The sequence below is a fragment of the Theobroma cacao genome, chromosome 5, assembly GCF_053813885.1.
Source record: "Theobroma cacao isolate CCN51 chromosome 5, ASM5381388v1, whole genome shotgun sequence".
NCBI classification, from domain to species: domain Eukaryota; kingdom Viridiplantae; phylum Streptophyta; class Magnoliopsida; order Malvales; family Malvaceae; genus Theobroma; species Theobroma cacao.
In genome coordinates, this window is record NC_142643.1 from 13,726,877 (window position 1) to 13,734,553 (window position 7,677).

Consider the following 7,677-nt stretch of genomic DNA (forward strand, 5'->3'; position numbering starts at 1 on the left):
CACGTATACCACCACCGCCTCACCCAACTCATGTGCACTCCTACACCGCACATAACCGGAGTCATTGTGTGCACCCCCACATTGCGCACAGGCAATATCATCATTCACACTTTCGCACCCCATCATCATCGGCATGCGCACCCCCACATCCGCACATGCGCAATTATAAGTATCACACAATATTCACTATCAATACACAACATATATATATCAACATAATATAGGGGCATAAGGATTCATCATATTACACATTCACAATGTCACGACCCGGTACTCCCCTCGAGCCCGTGACAACCGCCGCGGTGTCCCGGTAGACACTTATTGCTCGGAATGTCAACTCGAAACCCCGCAAGGCTTTACTATCAGTTTCTCTGTTCCCTTGTGAGCAACCATTGTCAAATATCGTGTTCTAAAATATTTTAAGCTGTTTCCAACTTTAAACAAATAAAATATTAATTTTTCGTCTCACAAGGGTATTTTGGTCATTTTTCTCAAAAATTTTAAAACTGGCTAAAACGTAATATACAAGTACAAAACACACAATTCATATTCAAAATGAGTTTAAAAGTCTAAAATCTTCATTTAAAACGAAATTATGGTTATTTGAATATAATAAGAAAATAAAAGAAATATTAAGTAAAATATTCTATTTTCTTATAAAACAAAATTTATAGAGTTATACGTGAATAATTTTTATAACGTAAAAGCTAAATAAATTTATACATACTTAAATACAGTAAGCCAAAATATTTTATTTAATTTACAATAACAAGAGTGCCCCCGAATAAACAAAAGTAAAGAGGACTGTGAACCTACGGTTTGGAAAATGCAGATCCCACTGTAGTCCTCGATGAGATCAGCTATCTACAGTCTATACTGAACCTGAAATGGGTGGAAAGAAGGGTGGTGAGATTATAAAATCCCAATGAGTAAACAAACATCATCATAAACATCTAGAGTTGAGTACATGGAGACAATAAAGTAAATCATCATAAACTGGGTTATAGCATTAGAACACATTTTGTTCAAAACACGTAAAGAGGCTTATGAATCTCATAAAAATCTAGGCTTGTGCCATAAATCCATTCTCGGGGACACCTTGGCCGAGGCATCCTACCGAGACCGCCAAGGCTATTAAAATTCACATTTCACATAAATCATGTTTTTGTTTTGAAAACATAGCCGTTCCTTGGCGTTGGCTGAGTTCCCCCTCACGTGGTGGTTTAGCGTGAAGTGAACCCTAAACTTTACCCCAGGAGATACCCTACGCGCCTCTCCATTCGAGGTAAGAATATAATAAGGTTTACCGTGCCCCTCTAAAAGGCTGGTCCACAGAAACCCCCTACTGCAGTGATTAATTAATATATAATCCACCATATAATAAAACTCAATAACATGATATGGCAATTTTGTAATTCGTAGTTTTTCAAGGTGACTAAACAATTCGCATTTCAATACAATTGCCAACTAGCCAATCATGCTCGATTTATCATAAGCCAGTTAATTTAAACAATCAAATTGCCACAATTAAAAGTCTCCGTGTACTCTATTTTTCAAAATCACTATTAATTTCAAAACAATTTATAATTTAATTTCATTGAAACTCATTTATTCATAAAACATGAAAGTTTATCTTTTTAAATTTCTTTTTCCATAGAATTCATGAAAGCATCTAAAAACCACCCTAGATAATTAAAATGACAGTAAGTTTACTCACTATGTCTAGAATGCAGACTTTCGAAGCACTCTGTCTACTGATCCTCGGATGCAATTTCCTTGCCTTTATCGGAGGACTCACCACCTTGACACAATACAAAATCGAGAGTTTCACCAAGTTGGTACTAAATCAAAATTAAACTAATTTAGATTACCAATGCATGATATGGAATGCAAAAATGCACTGGTAACTATTTAAACCCGGTATTGGCCTAATTTGTCTTATCACCCGATTAAATTCCTAACGGGTCCGTTTAAACTCCAATTTAATTCTTTTCAGTTTCTATACCTCAATTGCACCCAAATTAACTTAATGTCCCTCAGTGTGGTGCAAATTATCAGTCCCAACAGCAAATTACGAAAATACCCCTAGTGGGTAAAAATTCGTATTTTTGCTCCGAAAATTCCCATTATTTTTCTAGGCTTATAATTCATCATTCCTTAACCAATTCTCCTAGAATAAAATCAAACTCATCCTCACTCACTACATGGTAAATTCAGCCATTAATGGTTGGGGGAGAAAATAAATTCTTTTCTTGTTGTTTTGTTTCTAAATATGCTAAACTAACTAAAAACACTAACATAAATTAAAATCAAATAAATCCAACAACTTTCTCTCTCCTAACCCATTTTTTCAGAATTTAATTCATCATGAAAACATGTAATTTAATCATGGAAAATAAAGAGAAATGCTTGGGAATAAGAAAACTCAAGCTTAATAGAAAAAAACTCACCTTTTTCACTTAATTTCCTTGAAATTTCACACTTTTTCTTTGATTTTCTCTCTCTAGGGTTTTGTTTTTGTTTTCTCTCTCTTCTTGCTGGTTTGGCCGGCCATGGGGTGGAAGATGGGCTGATTTTGTGCCTTTTAAAAAGGAAAATAATAAATTAATAAAGGCATGACACATGGCATCATGTCATTGGCCTGTTTTTAAAATTTTAAAAATTTAAACATTTTATCTCCACCACATGTTTAGTCAAGGGTCAAAGATGAAGACAAAGGAAGACCATGTGCTGGAAAAAATATCCTGGTGGTGGAAAATTACAATTTTGCCCCTGAGGTGGCAAAATTACCATTTTACCCCTATACTCCAAATTATACCGAAATTAAAATTTTTTCACTTCTAAACCTCAAATCATACTTCAATAAGTCAAACTATACTCTAATAAGTCAAATGGGGTCAAAAAAATCTTTTCTAAAATTCCCATTTTGTCCTCAAGTGGCAAATGACCATTTTGCCCCTAGTTAGTGAAAATTTCGATTTGACTCCAAATTGATCCTCAAACTCCAAATTACCATTTTAAGTCATCCATGAACTGTGAAACTCTTAATCTCACCTTAAAATTCCTATTTGATCTAGTTCGAGGATTAAATAAACTTTGTTGTACCTCTAGGTACAATACCGACTTTTGTAAATTTTTCGAGACTCTCCTAGCATGCAATCATGCTATCATCACATGTATGTCATGAATAGTATTTTATAAGGTCGGGCTTTACACACAACATACAACGTTTCATCAAGGGCTTGATCCCATGCAAATTTTAAAGTAAAACTAACAAAATATTTCAAGTGGTTCAATCAAGCATATAATCATTTATTCCAAAACATTTTAATGCAAATTCACTCACCTTAATGCCACCTTACAAAACTAGTGCCCACAAAGTCTCAATCCATGTAGTCCCGAAATACCGTTAAAACATATAGTTACCAATAAGCCATAGCATCCTCCATCAAGTCATAATTTGAATTTAATAATTCTAATAAATATACACTACACAATTGTAAAACCCGACCCTATAAATACATGTCATGACATACATGCATTGAGTAGCATGTTATTACGCTAGAAAAGCACCTAAGAATAAACGAAACCTGATATTGTACCTAACGGTATACTTAAATTGATTTAACCTCGAACTAGTTCAAATAGGAATTGTAGGATGAAATTTAATATTTTATAGTCCAGGAATAACTAAAAATGATTGTTCGGAGTTCAAGGGTTCATTTGGGGTAAAATTAGAAATTTTGATATTCAAGGGCAAAATCGTCATTTTGCCACCTAAGATAATAATCTGATCATGGAGTGAAATTTTTGACCAAGATTAACTATTTGGAGTATAATTTAATGATAGGAAGTGAAAAAGTTTAATTCTGGTGATTTTTGGAGTGTAGGGGTAAAATCGTAATTTTACCACCCACGGACAAAATTTGAGATTTTGAGAGAATTTAGATCAAATTTGACAAATTAGAGAATGGCATGAGTATAAGGAATGAAAAATATGTCTATGGGCAATTTTTCAATTTTTGGGGCAAAAATGTAATTTTTGACTTTTACGGGGGCAAAAGTGTAAATTTCAAAAATTATTCCACCGAGACTTTGGATGTCACGACCCGGTACTCCCCTCGAGCCTGTGACAACCGTCGCGATGTCCCGGTAGACACTTATTGCCCGGAATGTCAACCCGAAACCCCACAAAGCTTTACTATCAGTTTCTCTGTTCCCTTGTGAGCAACCATTGTCAAATATCGTGTTCTAAAATATTTTAAGCTGTTTCCAACTTTAAACAAATAAAATATTAATTTTTCGTCTCACAAGGGTATTTTGGTCATTTTTCTCAAAAATTTTAAAACTGGCTAAAACGTAATATACAAGTACAAAACACACAATTCATATTCAAAATGAGTTTAAAAGTCTAAAATCTTCATTTAAAACGAAATTATGGTTATTTGAATATAATAAGAAAATAAAAGGAATATTAAGTAAAATATTCTATTTTCTTATAAAATAATATTTATAGAGTTATACGTGAATAATTTTTAAAACGTACAAGTTAAATAAATTTATACATACTTAAATACAGTAAGTCAAAATATTTAATTTAATTTACAATAACAAGAGTGCCCCCGAATAAACAAAAGTAAAGAGGATTGTGAACCTACGGTTTGGAAAATGCAGATCCCACTGTAGTCCTCGATGAGATCAGTTATCTACAGTCTATACTGAACCTGAAATGGGTGGAAAGGAGGGTGGTGAGATTATAAAATCCCAATGAGTAAACAAACATCATCATAAACATCTAGAGTTGAGTACATGGAGACAATAAAGTAAATCATCATAAACTGGGTTATAGCATTAGAACACATTTTGTTCAAAACACGTAAAGAGGCTTATGAATCTCATAAAAATCTAAGCTTGTGCCATAAATCCATTCTCGGGGACACCTTGGCCGAGGCATCCTACCGAGACCGCCAAGGCTATTAAAATTCACATTTCACATAAATCATGTTTTTGTTTTGAAAACATAGCCGTTCCTTGGCGTTGGCTGAGTTCCCCCTCACGTGGTGGTTTAGCGTGAAGTGAACCCTAAACTTTACCCCAGGAGATACCCTACGCGCCTCTCCGTTCGAGGTAAGAATATAATGGGGTTTACCGTGCCCCTCTAAAAGGCTGGTCCACAGAAACCCCCTACTGCAGTGATTAATTAATATATAATCCACCATATAATAAAACTCAATAACATGATATGGCAATTTTGTAATTCGTAGTTTTTCAAGGTAACCAAACAATTCGCATTTTAATACAATTGCCAACTAGCCAATCATGCTCAATTTATCATAAGCCAGTTAATTTAAACAATCAAATTGCCACAATTAACAGTCTCCGTGTACTCTATTTTTCAAAATCACTATTAATTTCAAAACAATTTATAATTTAATTTCATTGAAACTCATTTATTCATAAAACATGAAAATTTATCTTTTTAAATTTATTTTTCCATAGAATTCATGAAAGCATTTAAAAACCACCCTAGATAATTAAAATGACAGTAAGTTTACTCACAATGTCTAGAATGCAGACTTTCGAAGCACTCTGTCTACTGGTCCTCGGATGCAATTTTCTTGCCTTTATCGGATGACTCACCACCTTGACACAGTACAAAATTGAGAGTTTCACCAAGTTGGTACTAAATCAAAATTAAACTAATTTAGACTACCAATGCATGATATGGAATGCAAAAATGCACTGGTAACTATCTAAACCCGGTATTGGCCTAATTCGTCTTATCACCAGATTAAATTCCTAACGGGTCCGTTTAAACTCCAATTTAATTCTTTTCAGTTTCTATACCTCAATTGCACCCAAATTAACTTAATGTCCCTCAGTGTGGTGCAAATTATCAGTCCCAACAGCAAATTACGAAAATACCCCTAGTGGGTAAAAATTCGTATTTTTGCTCCGAAAATTCCCATTATTTTTCTAGGCTCATAATTCATCATTCCTTAACCAATTCTCCTAGAATAAAATCAAACTCATCCTCACTCACTACATGGTAAATTCAGCCATTAATGGTTGGGGGAGAAAATAAATTCTTTTCTTGTTGTTTTGTTTCTAAATATGCTAAACTAACTAAAAACACTAACATAAATTAAAATCAAATAAATCCAACAACTTTCTCTCTCCTAACCCATTTTTTCAGAATTTAATTCATCATGAAAACATGTAATTTAATCATGGAAAATAAAGTGAAATGCTTGGGAATAAGAAAACTCAAGCTTAATAGAAAAAACTCACCTTTTTCACTTAATTTCCTTGAAAATTCACACTTTTTCTTTGATTTTCTCTCTCTAGGGTTTTGTTTTTATTTTCTCTCTCTTCTTGCTGGTTTGGCCGGCCATGGGGTGGAAGATGGGCTGATTTTGTGCCTTTTAAAAAGAAAAATAATAAATTAATAAAGGCATGACACATGGCATCATGTCATTGGTCCGTTTTTAAAATTTTAAAAATTTAAACATTTTATCTCCACCACATGTTTAGTCAAGGGTCAAAGATGAAGACAAAGGAAGACCATGTGCTGGAAAAAATATCCTGGTGGTGGAAAATTACAATTTTGCCCCTGAGGTGGCAAAATTACCATTTTACCCCTATACTCCAAATTATACCGAAATTAAAATTTTTCACTTCTAAACCTCAAATCATACTTCAATAAGTCAAATTATACTCTAATAAGTCAAATGGGGTCAAAAAAATCTTTTCTAAAATTCCCATTTTGTCCTCAGGTGGCAAATGACCATTTTGCCCCTAGTTAGTGAAAATTCCGATTTGACTCCAAATTGATCCTCAAACTCCAAATTACCATTTTAAGTCATCCATGAACTGTGAAACTCTTAATCTCACCTTAAAATTCCTATTTGATCTAGTTCGAGGATTAAATAAACTTTGTTGTACCTCTAGGTACAATACCGACTTTTGTAAATTTTTCGGGACTCTCCTAGCATGCAATCATGCTATCATCACATGTATGTCATGAATAGTATTTTATAAGGTCGGGCTTTACATTGGATAAGTCTGAGAATTTTATATAAGCTATGGATATGTGGGACAAGTGTATGGTGAAAATTTGGAAACAAATGGATGAAATTTTAAAAATGGGCCAATGGGAAAGTGACACGTGGCATTTTTTTAATGAAATAATATTATTTTAATAAAAAGTCAGCCCATTTAAACCCAAATTTTGAGTGCTGGCCGGCCATAAGGAAGAACAAGAGAGGAAATAGAGAGGAAAGGAAGAAAAAAAGAAAAACCAAAGAGAAACAAGAAAATTCAAAGGGAAATTCGCGTTTTTCGCCCGTTTACGCGTCTAACGGTAAGATTTTTCGATTTTAGCTTGATTTTTACCTTTCTTATGCCTTTATTTCCATTTAGCATGCTTGAGGAGAGAGATCAAAAAGTTATATCAAGGTCTGGACGAAATTCTAGGGGAGAGAAATTGAAATTTTTAGGTTTTGATTTTTAGTTAAATTGATAGTTTTAGTTAGTTAAATGTGTTTAGAAATTAAATTGGGCAAGAAATCATTAAATTTTCACAATACCCACTCTTGGCTGGATGCTCAATGCTGTACAATGATGATGAATTGATTTTATTCTAAGGGAAATGAAGAGAAAATGATGAAAAACGAT

At 33.6% G+C, this 7,677-nt stretch overlaps 1 long non-coding RNA gene across 2 annotated transcripts; it reads right to left on the reverse strand.

The window, feature by feature from the left end:
* Positions 1–690: 690 nt before the first annotated feature.
* LOC148762469 (uncharacterized) lies at positions 691–6,378 on the reverse strand. Of its 2 annotated transcripts, none has more exons than XR_016026513.1 (3): positions 6,292–6,378; positions 1,718–1,801; positions 691–882 (listed from the first exon to the last, which is right to left on the reverse strand). It is a non-coding gene; the product is annotated as an uncharacterized LOC148762469 (long non-coding RNA). The 2 variants fall into 2 exon arrangements; XR_016026512.1 differs by lacking the exon at positions 6,292–6,378 and adding an exon at positions 2,451–2,550.
* Between the last annotated feature and the right edge of the window lie 1,299 nt (positions 6,379–7,677).